General features: G+C 46.1%; 1 non-coding gene across 1 annotated transcript; it reads right to left on the reverse strand.

Moving 5' to 3' along the window:
- Positions 1 to 14,954: 14,954 nt before the first annotated feature.
- Positions 14,955 to 15,026, reverse strand: trnam-cau (transfer RNA methionine (anticodon CAU)). Its single transcript has one exon. It is a non-coding gene; the product is annotated as a tRNA-Met (tRNA).
- Between the last annotated feature and the right edge of the window lie 1,687 nt (positions 15,027 to 16,713).

The following is a 16,713-nucleotide window of genomic DNA, read 5'->3' on the forward strand; positions in this document are numbered from 1 at the left end:
CTTAGGGGACCCTTTTCACACAGAGTAGTGCATATATGAAATGACCAGCCAGAGGAAGTGGTGGAGACTGGTATAATTACAGAATTTAAAAGGCATTTGGATTGGTCTATCATAGAAGGGGTTCGAGGGATATGGGTCCAGGGCTGGCAAATAGACTAAATTAGGATAACTGGTAGGCATGGACAAATTGGACCGAAGGGTCTGTTTCTGTGCTGTACATCTCGATGACTCCAATATAAAAGGTTCAGAGGGATATAGGTTAAACACAGGCAGGTGGGTCCAGTTTAGTTTGAGAACATAGTCAGCATGGACTAATTGGACTGAAGGGTCTGTTTCTATAACTGATCTGGATTGGTCTTGCATTCCCCCATAACCATCACATCTTTGTTGTTCAAAAATCAGATGAACTCAACCTTGGATATATTCAATTACGCCCAAACTGCAGGAAGGCGTCCCCACTTCTGAACTCAATTCCTTTTGCTAATATACCACTTCCCTTACTCACTACTTGCTTCACCTGTCTGACAGTTTGCACTGACTGGATTAGAAGGACGCAGAGGCCCTTTTGTTCATCCACACATCATTGTTGATGAAAGGCTCGAGCCTGAAATGTCAATTCTCCTGTATTTGCCATTGAAAAAAGACCTGGACTAACTTTCCAAGAGTCAGTCCTCTCCCTGGATTCACTCCGTTTCCCTTCTGTTCCTGCACGTCAACAGCTCAACCCCAGAATGGAAAAGGGGTTGAGAAAAGAGTGTGGTGTACTCACAGATGTTGGACAGAGGAAGGAAGTTGCAGTCTGGGGTGAAGCTCAATCTTCATTCAGAGAGAGAGCAGCAACTTCAGAAATTCATGGTCCTACCTCCGCATCCAGACGCTGGGTTTGCGGTGATTGGCAGAAGGACCAGTGTCCATCCGGTCCTCCAGTGCTTCACATTGGTCCATCAAAGCAAGGTCATAGAGTGTTTCCGTTTGTTGTGTGAGCATGCGTACTGTTTTGCTGACACCGTGGAACATGCGCAGTATGTTGCTGACACCGAGTAGCATGCGCAGTATGAACATGTTGGCATGAATGACATTTTCAAAGTTAAAAATCACACAATGCCACGTTGTCGCCCGACAGGTCTATTTGAAATCACTAGTTTTCAAAGCGCTGCTCCTTCATCGGTTGGTTGTGGAGCAGAATCATAACACACAGACTTTATAGTAACAGGATTGCAGTGTCATGGAATGGAATATTAAACAACTTTAGCTGACCTCTACCATCTTTTAGAACGACCATGTTAGTTTTGATTCCTTCAATCCCAGAACTTTTCAAAAGTTACGTTCTCAACATAGCTTTTAACAATAGGTGTCATCTTAATCAGATAATGCATTGAAGGTGTTAAGTTAAAGTCTGTCTGTGTCCCAATGTTAGGTCAGACAGATTCTATTTCTATCGTGGTATTACAGAATCTTACGTGTATGAGTTTTTGAGCAAAATAAAATGCGATTCTGCAAGTACAAATTCAACCCACAAACTTTTATGTTGTGAGTGTGTGCAGGAGAAACCGAGTGATCGTGTGTGTGTGACAGAGTGTAATGGGGTATAAGTCTGTGAGACGGTGTGTATGTGTGTGTGAGTAAGTGAGTGAGTGAGAGAGAGAGAGAGAGAGAGTGTGTAATGGGGTATAAGTCTGTGAGAGGGTGTGTATGTGTGTGTGAGTAAGTGAGTGAGTGAGGGAGAGAGAGAGTGAGTGTGTAATGGGGTATAAGTTTGTGAGAGGGCGTGTATGTGTGTGTGAGTAAGTGAGTGAGTGAGGGAGAGAGAGAGTGAGTGTGTAATGGGGTATAAGTTTGTGAGAGGGCGTGTATGTGTGTGTGAGTAAGTGAGTGAGTGAGGGAGAGAGAGAGTGAGTGTGTAATGGGGTATAAGTTTGTGAGAGGGCGTGTATGTGAGAGAGAGAGCGCATGTGTATAAGAGAGAGTCTGTGTGAGTGTGTTGGTTTGGAGGAGCATGTATTTGTGTTTGAGTGTGTGAGTGTGTTGGTTTGGAGGAGCATGTATTTGTGTGTGAGTGTGTGAGAGTGTGAGAGTGAATATATATTATAGTGGGGTCACCTGTAGTGTGACATGAACACAAGGTCCTGGTTGAGGCCATCTCCATGGGTATTGAACTTGGCTATCAACCTCTGCCCAGCCATTTTCCGTTGTTGCCTATCCTGAAGTCTACCTTGAAGGATGGTCACCCGAAGGTTCAAGGCTGAATGCCCCGGACTGCTGTCGTGTTCCCCGACTGGGAGGGAACACTCCTGGCTGGTGATTGTTGTGTAGTGTCCATTCATCTGTTGCTGTTGCCTTTGCTGGGTCTCACCAATATACCAAGACTCAGGGCATCATTGCCTGCAGCGTATGAGATAAACAATGTTGGCTGAGTCACATGAGTATCTGCTACACTCATGGTGGGTGGTGTCCCCACGTGTAATGGTGGTAATCGTGTCAACACTCTGATACGTCTTTCATCATCTGCCGTAACAGAGTTGTATCGTCTTGTCCTGAAGGCCAGGCAGTTTTCTGAGAACAATTATCTGTTTAAAGTTTGGCGGTTGTTTGAAGGCGAGAAGTGGAGGCGTGGGGAAGGTCTTGGCGAGGTGCTCATCCTCATCAATAATGTGTTGCAGGCTGTGAAGAACATGGCGTTGTGTTTCGGCTCCTGAGAAGTACTGGGCAACAAATGGTACCATTTTGGTTGCAGCTCGTGTCTCTCTCCTAAAGGAAGTCATTCCAGTTTCTTGCTGTGACATTGGAACTGGCAGTTGATGAGTTGAACATTGTATCCCGTTCTTATGAGAGCATGCTTGTGTACTTCCAAGTGTCTGTCATGTTCCTCCTCACCTGAACAGATCCTATGTATGCGAAGGGCTTGTCCAGAGGGGGTGGCTGTTTTAATATGTTTCACTAGAGAAGTGTAGCACTGTCAGGTTATCCGTGGGTTTGCGGTACAGAGAAGTGCTGAGATATCCATCCTTGATAGAGCTGCATGTGTTCAAAAATGAGACAGATACTAAAGAGTGTTGAGAGTGTGATGGTGGGATGAAACTTGTTAATATCACAGTATCGTTGTTTCAGTGACTCCTCACCATGGGTCCAGAGGAAGAAATGTCATCAATATATCTGGTGTATAGTGTTGGTTGGAGGTCCTGTGCAGAAAAGAAGCCTTGTTCGAACCCCTGCGTGAAACTGTTGGCATACAGGGGTGAAAATTTGGTCCCCATGGCTGTTCTATGTGTCTGGATGAAGAACTGGTTGCCAAAGGTGAAAATGTTGTGGTTGAAAATGAAGCGGATGAGTTGTAGGACAGTGCTCAGAGATTGGCAGTTGTTGGTATTGAGTACTGAGGCTGTTACCGTGATGCCATCATCATGAGGAATGCTGGTGTAGAGTGCTGACACATCCACGGATTCAACTAGTCCGTGGATGGTGAGCTTCTGGAAGGATTGGATCAGAAGTCTTGATGAATGCTGTCAGTTCACGGTTGTGCTCTTTGGTCAGATCAGCTGGCAGTTGCCTTTCGTGTTCCTGGTCAGTTGTTTGTACACTTCCTTGCAGAAGTCCATTTATTCCGAATTACTCAAAAACTGTATAAATCCATGTAAAATTCTGTAGCTCCCACTTTGGAAATAGAATCAGTCTGACCTAACATTGGGACACAGACAGACTTTAATGTCTCACCTTCAATCCATTATCTGAGCTGAGATGACACCTATTGTTAAAAGCTATCTTGAGAATGTAAGTTTAAAAATGTTCTGGGATTTACAAATGAAGGAACCGAAACTAACATGGTCATCCAAGATGCAAGCTCACCTGCACACTTTAGCACAGCTGATCCACCCTAAAGTGCAGATCTTTGGACTGTGGGAGGAAGCCAGAACACCCAGAGGTAACCAACACAGACACAAGGGGGAGAACATGCCAAACTTCACACAGACACTCACCCAAGGGTGGAATCAAACCCAGGCTCCTGGTGTTATTAAGCAGCATTGCGAACCACTGAGCCACCATCCCACCCAGCGCTTTGAGGTTCTGCTTTGTCTTTGCAGCTTTTAACTTCTCATGCACCCTCAGCAGAGGCTGTGTCCTGCTGACATTGTTGGACCACACCCATTGCACTTCCCTTTCCCACTTCTCCAGCCCAGAGCAGAGCGGTTCTTGAATCCTGGCATCAGATTCTGATGCCATCTGTGCTTCTGCTGCCAACTGCAGAGAACGGAGGCAATCGCCGTCACTATTCTGTCCCTTATCTCCCCCTCCCTAACGTTGTTCTTACTCCAACCACCCCACAGTTAGCTCCTCTCCCCTTCAGCCTTCTCTCAGATCCCCTTTACCTGCCTGACCCGGGCTCACACCTTCCTGACCCTGTCCACTGATCCCATCAGAAGGCTCTGTCCGGATGGAAAGACCATCTCCCGGAATAAAAAGCATCTGATTAACTTTCCGCCTTGCCCTCCCAGCGTGTCAGCAACCTGGCTTCCAGCTCCACCTCTCTGAGCCGAAGGTCCTCCAAGTTGTGTTTGCCCGAGATCACATCATCCAGAGCCTTCCACCTTTTGCAAATCGAAAGACAAGTCTCACCCTGCCCCCTCCCGTGTCTATTGTGTAACTGCTTAATCATTTCTAGTGGCCGAGCAGAGACTGATAGCCCAGTTTGGAACCCATGAGGATGGCCTCCACCAGGACCTTGGGTTCATGTTACATTACAGGTGACCCCACTACACTGTACACATTCTGTCTCTCTGTCTCTCACAGACAGCCATACATTCTCACATACTCACGCAGGCACTCTCTCAGATATACGCGCTCTCTCAGATGCATGCACGTACTCACCCATACTCTCAAAGACTTATACTCCTGCACACTCTCACTTTACCAAGCATGCACACACGCAAACACGCACTCTCTCAGCCAGACTCATGTGTATGCACACACACACTCTCATGCATGCACACATAGATAAGACCATGGGGTTAATTTGCATTTGCAGAATTATATTTGTAGATACATTCTATTTTCTCGAAAAGTGCACAATCTGCAGACAGTCAATCCATGTAATATTTTATAAATTCCTACTTTGGGAACAGAACCAGTCTGACTCAAGACAGACTCTAACCTCACATCTTTCATGCATTGTCTGGGCTGAGATGGTACCTCATTGTAAAACCTTAAGTTATCTCGAGACTGTGACTTAAAAGAAGTTTTGGGATTTACATACTAATGAACTGAAACCTGCAACCCATTCTAAAGATGAAACACTTAACAGCAGTCGAGATTTGTTCAATATTTCATTTTGCTGCAAATTCTGTGTCTTATGATCCTGCTGTACAGCTACCTGATGAAGGAGCAACACTCCGAAAGCTAGTGCTTCCAAATAAACCTGTTGGACTATAACTGGATTTTTAACTTTGTTTCCAGTGAAAATAACCCACCCCTCCCACTGCTGCCAATAAACTTTACAACGCTGAGGAAACAATGAACCATCAGTCCTGAAAAATGTACGATTCTAATACTACGAGCTACACATTGACTGCTCCTTCTGAGAGAAGACATTGGAAACCTCGCGCCGGAGATTTAAAGAAATGAGCAGTTTTAAAAGAAAAAGCTGTTGGATCTCATAGACTTCAATGACTGAGTCTGACGATAAGTTCAGGTAACTTTTGTTGGGACCCAACTTTGTTGCAGCTTCAGATCCACCCAGCAAAAAGGTGCACAAAAAGTAGCTTTTTTTTAAAACACACACACACACACACACACACACACTTCCCTGCATCCCACTTTTTTCACTATTGGTCAGCTGAGTTGTCCCTTTGTAATTCGATCCTTGGTGCAGCCTTAGCCTGGAGGAAGTATTGCTTCACTCAGCAATTGCAACCCATAGTCTGTATGTAAGTAAGATTCTCCCCGCGCACTTGCAGAGGGGCTGTCAAGAGTCAACCACACTGCTGTGGGTCTGGAGTGACATATCGGTCAGACCAGGGAAAGGATGCAGCTGGGACGACTGAGAGAATCCTTTCCCACAACGGCAGTTTCCTCCCCTAAATCATGAGTGAATCAGATTGGGGAGTTTGTTCCCCGAAAATGGTATCATAATGAGATTCTGAGCTCCAGATTTCTGACTGAACTCCAAATCCGCCATCTGCTTTGGTGAGATTCAAAGCCGGGAGTCCCCAGAACTGGGTTATTAATGCAGTCAATAATGGCACTCGGCCGAAGCTCCTTCAATCCCCCTGCGATGGTCGGTGAACTCACTGATGTCTCACAGGTGGGAGGAGCGGGTGAAGCCCTTCCCGCACAGAGAGCAAGTGAATGGTCTCTTTGATCCTCCAAGCTGAGTAAGTGGTGTGAAGTACTGTTCTTTTCACAGTCACTGCACTGAATCTCCCTCATTCGGGTGTATCAGTATTCTTCCTGCCACACCAGTGTCCAAGCAGACAAAAGCAAACATTTCTTCTCGACTGGAATGGCTGCTGATATTCAAGTCCCAATGAATCAAGTGGCTCTGTCCGAAGCTGATGTATCGTTTGGTTTTAGATTTCTTTCCCCATGTCTTCCTGCAAAAGAAATCACGAAATAAGTCACGGTCAGTACAGTCAAATGAACATAACATCGGTGACAATTCCTTAGATTGCCAGATACCTGCTAATCATATATTATCCATGACACAGAAACCTGAAAACCCTCATTCAGCAAGGTAGCATTAGGTATATAAAGAGGAAAACTTCATTTAGGTGACAATGACCTGGAACAATCTTCCTACAAAGGTGCTGGAAATGGAGCTGAATCAAGGATATGAAAATGAAATGTCAAGGCTGCTTCAGGAAAGAAAGCCAGTAAAGTTGCTGAAAGACTTCCTGCTGACCTGTTAAATAAAAATGAATACAAGAAATACAGGATGTAATTCCATTACTATATTAGAAGGTAAAAAATCATAGCCATGCAGCGTGTACAACAGTGAATATCAGATATACACCATATGAAGCAATCATAAAATCCCTGCAGTGCAGAAAGAGGCCATTTGGCCCATCGAGCCTACTCCGCCATTCTTTAAGGTCATGGCTGATCTATCCATCATCTCAGCTCCTCTTACCTGCATTATCCTGACTACCCTAAATTCACCTACCATCCAAAATCCCATCGAACTGTGTCTTGAATATGCCTGCTTCTATTGCTTCCTTGGGCAAAGAATTCCATAGATTCACCACTCTGCAGGAAATGTAGTCCCTCCTCCTACACCTTAAACCTACCCCTAATCTTGTTACCTAGTCTAACCCACCAGCAGAAACGACGAGATAAGGTGGGTCTGGGTGGCATGCTGTTCGATGGGTCAGTGTGGACTTGATGGGTTGAATGGCCTCCTTCCACACTGTAGGACGTCTATGATTTACTGCAGTTGTGTTTGCCCAGAACCACAGCTCCCACAACCTCCCAACTTCTGCAAATTGAAAGACAAGTCCCACTCTGCCCTCTCATATGTGTGTTATCTAACTGCTTCATCTCTTCCAGTGAATACATCCCACACCTCCCGCTGCTGCCAGTGACCTTTACAATGCTGATACAACAATGCAATACCTGCAGTACTGAAAACCGTAAAATTTCTGATGATACCAGTTACTGATTCACCGCTCCTTCTGATGCACAGCATTGGAAGTACATTGTTGGGGGCTGAAAGAAATGAGCAGTTTAAAACACAAACCCACCTAACCCTTCACTCGGCTTCCCGCTCAGGACACTTTACTTTAAACACTTCAACCCCACATTGCAACAAATTCCCACATTCCATCAAAATCCTGAATGTCCTCACTTACTCAGTTGCTGTCTCTCAAATGAAAGATTTCATTGTAGCTTCTGCTCCCAGTAAGGACAAAACATCTTTGAAAGCTGCTCTGAAATTCCAAACTTCACAACATTACTTCTGCTTTCCTTCAGTCCAAATTGTCTGTGCTGACCAGATATCCCAAAGTAACATAGTCCCATTTGTCAGCACTTAGCCTATATCGCTCTCAAATTCACCCTGTTACCAGATGCCATTTAAAATGCTGTAATTATACCAGCCTCCACCATTTCCTCTGGCAGCTCATTCCATGCTTGCATCACTCTCTGTGTGAGAAAGTTGTCCATAAGGTTCCTTTTAAATCTTTCCCCTTTCACCTCAAATCTTTGCCCTCTAGTTTTGGACTTCCCTACTATGTGGAAAAGATCTTGGCTATTCACCCTATCCATGCTCCTTTTGAACTTCTATAAAGTCACCCCTCAGCCTCCAATGCTCCAGGGAAAACAGTCCCGGCCTATTAAGCCTCTCCCTATAGCTCAAACCCTCCAACTCTGGCGATAGCCTTGTAAATCTTTGCCAAACCCTTTCAAAGGTTCACAACACATTTCCTGTAGCAGGGTAACCAGAACTGAACACAGTATTCCAAAAGTAGCCTCATCAATGTCCAGTACAGGGGCAACATGACCTCCCAACATCTGTACTGAAATGCCCTGACCTATAAAGGCAAGCACATCAAACACCTCCTTCGCAATCCTGTCTACCTGCGACTCCACCTTCAAGAAACTATGAACCAGCACTCCAAGGTATCTTTGGTCAACAACACTCCCCATTAACTTTGCAGATCCTGCCCTGATCTGCCTTTCCAAAATCAAAATTTCAAAATGGGGTTGAGAAACGTATCAATTGTGATTGAATGGTGGAGTAGATCTGATGGGCTGAATGGCCTAATTTCTGCACCTATGTCATATGGTCTCTTGTTGTCCTGGACACATAGTGTGAAAATTGGGAGCAGGAATAGGTCATTTGGTCTTTCCAGTCGGCACTAGCATTGAACAGTTCATAACTGGATATAAATATATCGGCATCTAGGTGGACAGGGTGGGATTTTTTTCACTGTAGCATCGGAGGTTGAGAGATGACCTTAGAGCGGATTATAAAATCTTCAGGGGTATCGATGAGGTGAACAGCAGGTATTCTTTCCCCGGGATGGGTGTTTCAAGGTTAGGGAGCAAACTTTGAAGATGAGAGGAGAAATATTTGAAAAAGATATGAGGGGCACCTTTTTATTTTAAGACAGAGAATGGTTCTCATGTGGTATCAATGTCCAGAGGAGATGGTGGATGCAGGTACAGTTACAGTGTTTAAAAGACATTTGGATAAGTACATAGAGTCATAGAGATGTACAGCATGGAAACAGACCCTTTCGGTCCAACCCGTCCATGCTGACCAGATATCCCAACCCAATCTAGTCCCACCTGCCAGCACCCGGCCCATATCCCTCCAAACCCTTCCTATTCATATACCCATCCAAATGTCTCTTAAATGTTGCAATTGTAATAGGAAAGGTTCAGAGAGTCTGGGCCAAACACTGGCAGGTGGGACTAGTTTAGTTTCAGAACACAGTCAGCATGGACTAGTTGGACTTAATGGTCTGTTTCTGTGCTGTATGACTGTAAGTGTTCTATACTGGTCTTAAAACCATTTTCTTACCTTTCCCCAATACCCATCCACTTCTTTGTTCTTCAAAGTCAAATGGACTCAGCCTTGAATACATTCAATGACTGACCTAACTGCAGGAAGACATCCCCACTTCTGAACTCAACTTCTCTTGCTAATATACCACTTGCCTTGCTGATTGCTTGCTGCTCCTGTCTGACAACTGACAGTGACTGGTGTAGAAGGACGCTGAGACCCCTTTGTCCATCCACATATCATTCCTGATGAAGGGCTCGTGCCCAAAACATTGACTCTCCTCCTCCTCAGTTGCTGCCTCACCTGCTGTGCTTTTCCAGCGCCACACTTTGGAACTCTGATCTCCATCATCTCACTTTCACCACATCTCAACATATCACCATCTAAACAATTCGCCTCCTCTCTGCGTTTTTTAAAACACATCAAAGGCTATAGATTGTGTCACTGCATTTGCCATGTGTTTGCAAAGTGAGACACAGACCTGGATCAACTTTTCCAGAGTCTGTCCCCTCCCTCGATTCACTCTTTCTTTTCGGTTGCTGCAAATTAACAATTAAACCCCAGAATGAAACAAAAAATGGTAAAAGTGGTGAGAAACAGACTGTCTGGGCTGAAGTTCACAGAAAAAGGAGCGGCAGCAGCTTCAGAGCTCACGGTCCAACCTCTACATTTCGACAATGGCCGGCTCTGATTGGCAGGAGGACCAGTCTCCTTCCGGTCCTCCAAGGTTCTTCATTGGTCCATGGGAAGAAGCTGACGCGCAGTTTCTGCGGGCACCAAGGAATATGCGCAATGCTTTGCTGACACTGGCGGTCATGCACATTGATTCCTGACACCGCGGAGCATGCTCAGTGTGCCGGAATTTGTTACAACTTTTAAAGTTAAAAATCACAAAATACCTGGTTATAGTCGAACAGACTTATTTGGAAGCACTAGCTTTCAGAGCGCTGCTCCTTCATCAGGTGGTTGTGGTGTATAAGATCGTAAGGCACAGAATTTATGATCTTTTACTCCACAACCACCTGATGAAGGAACATCTCTCCGAAAGCTGGTGCTTCCAAACAAGCCTATTGGACTGTAACCTGGTGTTGTGTGTTTTTAACTTCGTACACCCCAGTCCAACACAGGCACCTCCAGATCATGACAAATTTTAAGTGTCTAAATGCGAATACGAGAGAAAAATACCAAAGCAATTTTTTGACGAAATGTTTTTTTTTCCCTGTGCCTTGACATATTATTCCTTTTGCATTTTGTCTGGCTGCTCAACGTTTCTGTCTTTTCCCCGGGGTAGAGGTATTCCAAAACTACAGGGTATAGGTTTAGGGTGAGGGGAAACGATTTTAAAAGATTTAAAAGACTAGGAATAGAAAATTCACTCCTTACAGGGCGAAAGTGAGGACTGCAGATGCTGGAGATCAGGGTCGAGAGTGTGGTGCTGGAAAAGCCCATCAGGTCAGGCAGCATCCGAGGAGCAGGAGAGTCGACGTTTCGGGCAAAACCCTTCATCAGGAAATAGCCATGGGGAACTGCAGGGCTGTAGATTAATCGAGTGAGTCTAAGTGGGATGCTGTTGGGAAGGTCGGTGTGAATGGCCTGCAGGGATGATATGCCTTAGCCATGCTTATATTGAGAAATGGTTGCCCCAAATCTGCTGTGGAAAGAGTGGGTTCCAGTTTGTGGGACACTGACACCAGTCCTGGGGAAGGTGGGATTTGTGCTATCTCTCGCTTCCCATTCTGCCCCTTGTCCGTTTTCTCCCCACCCACTGCCCCCGCCCTTTCTCCCCTCTTCACAGTGCACCCCGATTCCGTCCCCAACCTTCTGAACCCGTCATTCTCTACTCCCCAACCTCTGTCCCCTCTCCATTTCTCTCCCTTCTCTACCACCACCAGTGCCCCCGTCCGTCCTTTCTCGTGCCTCAGCCCTCTTTGATCTAGTGGCCGAGCAGAGGCTGATAGCCAAGTTTAGAACACATGAGGATGGCCTCAGCCGAGACCCTGGGTTCACGTCACACGACAGGAGACCCAGCAACACAATACACTCTCTCACGCACAAGCACACTCTCTTACATACTCACACGCTCGTGCAGACCCTCTCTGATAGACATGCTCTCTCTCAGACACACAGTAATACATTCCCACACTGAAACCTAAGCATCCACCATCTCACATGATTATACTCCATCTCACACACACACACACACACACACACACACACACACACACACACACACACACACACACACACACACACACACACACTGTACCCAGCATGCACACGCACACACACGCTCTCTCTTATGTATGCACTCACATATAGAAGTCTTTGGAGTGAATCTGCGTTTGCAGGATTATATATTTGGAAATAGAACCAGTCTCACTCAAGATTAGGATACAGATAGACCCTACCCTCACAGCTTTCATGCATTGTCTGATCTGAGGTGTCACCTCCGTTTATAGAACCTTAAATTACCTGGAGAATGTGATTTTGAAAAAGTTCTGGGATTTACAGATTAATGAACCGAAATCTACAACCCGTTTTAAAAGATGAAAGACTCAACAGCAATCTAGGTTTCTTCAATATATCATTTAAGTTGCTAACACTATAATATTTTATTCGATATTCTGTGTCTTATCATCCTCCTCCACAACAACCATAGGTCCAAGGAGATCTGTCCCAACTTTCCAATCTACCTTCAGAACTGACAATTCTCAGGCACGGCACCATTCACGTCAACCTGTTCATACCCTGAGACCAACGAGCCACATGCCATGGGCGCAGTCAGCTCCAGAAGCAGCTGAGACTTGCTCAGTACGAAATATATTGTACATTACTCCCAGAATTTCAAGCAGCAACGAGTATCAAGAACATCTGCTTCTCAGTCTGTCTCCCTGCTCCCAGGACACTGCTGTTTGTCCCGTCCCCAGGGACCGGGCTCTCTCCACTAGCGGATAATTGAACCATTTTGTTTCTACTTACAAGCTGTGCTTGTGGGAGGCAGAGCCCATTCGCTCTTCTGCTCTCTCTCCCTATCACTTGGGGGAGGAGACGTCATTGACACGAATCCATCAAATGGCAACTTTAAACTTGTTCCAAAGGTCTGTTCTCGGAGAAATGACAAGGTGATGTGGTATCGGGACAGGCAGAAATGGGCACCGGAGACTTCCCTCAGGTAAATTGATATGAGTGCCTTCTTGTGCAGCCTGTTTGGTGTTCAGAATTTGCCTTGACACAGCAATCCTGCAGAAAGTATTTTGTTACAAGGGCGTCTGTTTCTTTACCGCAGGAAATGGACAAAAACAGCAAGTCATGTGTTTCGACTTCACCAGTTCATTACCATCTGAGGGAAGAGGTTTCACACTTGAGATCAGAACACAGCAACAGAAGAGGACAAGACAACTCAGAGCTCTCCAAGGGTGCCAGCGCAACTGTGTAAATCTGACCCTAACCACTCTCTGCACGAAAACGTTCTTCATAATGTCATTTTTACTTCCTTTGCTCAAGACTCTGCCTAATTGGGAGCGATCCTTTCAGGCGTGGTACCATTTTCATGGTAATATTTTCTCTGTCTAGATCCCTCATGCCTTGGAAAACGTCAACTGGGCCAGATTTCAAACTTCTGTTCTCCAAGGAGAACTGTCCCAACTTTCCAATCTGCATTCATTATTGACATTCCTCATGCACGGCACAATTCACGACAACCTGTTCAGCGCTGTCTCCAATCACTTCAATTCCCCGCTTCCTGAAATTTCACTCTCAGATTTTAGCAATAACGCAGCTGGAGAATTCATTCAGACTCGGATTGTGTGGGCGAACAATCTGCAAAACATGTTCTAACTTTGAACAAATGTTTCCCTTCGCAGTGTTCACTGCAATGGTAGCTCAGCCCCATCCCCTACTTCTGGCAATCCGATCTCGTTTAACAAAGATGCTTTTGTGGAAAAGTGATCTAGCACTTTTGCGGTTCAGCTGTTTCCCTCTCTCTGAATCCCTTGGGGGAGAGGTGTCAGTTTCACTAAAAAGGCCCTGACCTTGCGGTTGCCTGCCACTTTAACACATCACCCTGTTCCCTGGCCAACATCCCTGTCTCAGGCTTGCAGCAGTGTTCGAGCTCCAGATGAAAGAACAACATCTCATTTTCCACTTGGAGACCTTACAGCCCTCCGGTCTTCAATATCGAGTTCTATAACTATAGGGCCTGAACTCCCCCATGTCCTTGACCCCTACCACACAAAAGACTCCTGTTTATCACCTCGTCTGCTATGACACACGACGTATTGTTAGCCACTAACAGTCTCCATTAACAGTTATTCGCATTCTCACGCGGATCGTTATTCACTCCTACGTCCTGCCTATTGTTCTCTCTCTGAGCTGGCGGCAAACACAGCAATGAACATTGGAGACTCTGAGCCAGCTGAAACTTGCTCAGTGTGAAGTACATTCCACATTGCTGCAAGAATTGCAAGCAGCAAAGCCTTTCCAGAACATCTGCTTGTCATTCTGTCCCCGGGGGGGCTGATGTTTGTCTCATCCCCAGGAACTGGACTATCTCCACTGGCGGATAATTAAACCATTTTATTTCTACTTGCACGTTGTTCTGGGGGGAGGGGGTGGGGGAATGTAGGGTTGGGGGAGGGTAAGAGTCCATTCGCTCTTCTGCTTTCTCTCCCTCTTTCTCTCTCTCTCTCTCTCTGAAACTCTTGGGGTGAGAGGTGTCAGTTACATTAATGCGGGGAACATGAACAACTTTGATTGTGAACTTTCTCCAAAGGTCTGTTATCGGAGAGACAGAAAGATGCTGTGCTGGCAGGACAGAGAGAAATGAACACCGAGGACTCTTCGCCCAGGTAAATTCACATTGTTGTGCAGCCTGCTTGGTGTTCAGAAATCGTCTTCACGCAGCAATCTTACAGAAAGTGTATTGCAAAGCGGGCATCGCTTTCTTTGCTGCGACCGCGCAGCAGTTAACATCTGAGCCCCAAGTGTCCCAGATGAAGAGAATCCGAGTGAAACCTTCACTCACTGAGAGTCATCCCCACCGCCCTGAGCTGAGGGACTGCAGGCAGTCCAACACGGAAGGGACGGTTAAAAATGAACCATTTTTGCTCCCTCAGCAACACGTAGCATCATTCTCGCGCAGACAGAAGCCATTCAGCCCCTGGATTCCACGGCGACTGTCTGTCACTTGTCTCTCTCTCTCTCTCTCTGAGGTTATTCACAATCGGTGGTATCCGTCCAAAAAGTGGGGGACGATGTCTGAGTTTCAACTTTAACAGCTCATTAGCATCGTAGAGAACCGGTTTTGCGATTCAGTTCAGAGGAAACCGACCAAGAACAGAATACCACTGAGACCTCTAAAACCCATGCCGTTTGAATGGAGTGGATCGATATGAACATATCGGCAAGTAGATGCAAAGGCAGCTTGCTGAAGAAAGCAGATCAAGGTGACAGTGAACGATAGCAGAGGATGGTTTCGATCCATCGACCTCTGGGTTATGGGCCCAGCACGCTCCCGCTGCGCCACTCTGCTGCCGCTTGGTGAGCTGGTTGCACAGAACACTTCAGGCTTTTGTCTGGCACGCTGAAGGCACCTTCGAGCCTGGTGTCAAAGACCTCCACTGCTGTCGTGTGATATGCTGTTTCGCAGACGTATGGAGGCTGTGTAAATATAAACTTTTTTCTAAATTCCCACATTCTGTCGGTCGAACTGTGATTTCACACTGAATCACAACATGTGTCACAGCGCAGACGGAGGCTCTGCGGCCCACCTTCGCTCTGCTGGTTCTACACTTAAGTAAACGTGTGACTCTAGTCGTTTCATTCTCTCGCCTTCTCAGCGGAAATCTGCACATCTGAACGTGACCACCGAATTCCCTTTTGGGTCCATTGAATCTTCCTCTTTGTCAATGTCAGACAGGGACTTACTGACCCTCACCACTCCCTGTACGAAAACGTTCTTCCTAATGTCACTTTTACTTCTTTTCCTCGTGACTTAAAATTCTGCCGAATCGTTATGGATCCTTTCAGGCGTGGGAGCATTTTCACAACATTATTTCCTGTTTCTAGGTCCCTCATGACTTGGAAAAGTTCGGTTCTCCGAGGAGAGCTGTCCCAATTTTCCAATCTACCTTGATTGCTGACATTCCTCAAACACCGCACCACTCACATCAACCTGTTGAGCACTATGGTAAAAACAATGACTGCAGATGCTGGAAACCAGATTCTGGATTAGTGGTGCTGGAAGAGCACAGCAGTTCAGGCAGCATCCAAGTAGCTTGTTGAACACGATCTCCAACCATTTCATTTCTCTGTTTTCTGCCTCATTCGTACTCCAGGCAGCCCACGCTGGTTTCACGAAGGTGCTTTTTGAGAAAGTTAATCAGGCAGTTTTGCACAAGTCAAGTTAAAAAAAAAACACGGGCTCGTCCGGGATTTGAACCAGGGACCTCTCGCAAATCAGCGCAGTAACAGACCCTAAGCGAGAATCATACGCCTAGACCAACGAGCCAGAAAGCACGCGCGCAGGAAATGCCCCAGACCTCTTGAGCGACCTGAGACATGCTCAGTATGAAATACATTTGAGATTGCTCTCAGAATTGCAAGCGGCAAAGACTTTCCCGAACAGCTGCTTCTCATCCAGTCTCCCTGCTGCTATTTCATTCCACCGCATTCGCTGCTCACAGTGTCGTTTGCCCAACGTAGCATGAAGCATAAACTGGGTGACTGCTTCGCAGAACATCCCGCTTCTGCCCGCAGAAACTCAAGGCCCTGACCTTGCGGTTGCCTGCCACTTTAACACATCACCCTGTTCCCTGGCCAACATCCCTGTCTCAGGCTTGCAGCAGTGTTCGAGCTCCAGATGAAAGAACAACATCTCATTTTCCACTTGGAGACCTTACAGCCCTCCGGTCTTCAATATCGAGTTCTATAACTATAGGGCCTGAACTCCCCCATGTCCTTGACCCCTACCACTCCCCCATGTCCTTGACCCCTACCACACAAAAGACTCCTGTTTATCACCTCGTCTGCTATGACACACGACGTATTGTTAGCCACTAACAGTCTCCATTAACAGTTATTCGCATTCTCACGCGGATCGTTATTCACTCCTACGTCCTGCCTATTGTTCTCTCTCTGAGCTGGCGGCAAACACAGCAATGAACATTGGAGACTCTGAGCCAGCTGAAACTTGCTCAGTGTGAAGTACATTCCACATT

Source organism: Chiloscyllium punctatum, chromosome 36 (genome assembly GCF_047496795.1).
Source record: "Chiloscyllium punctatum isolate Juve2018m chromosome 36, sChiPun1.3, whole genome shotgun sequence".
In the NCBI taxonomy this organism is placed as follows: Eukaryota; Metazoa; Chordata; class Chondrichthyes; order Orectolobiformes; family Hemiscylliidae; genus Chiloscyllium; species Chiloscyllium punctatum.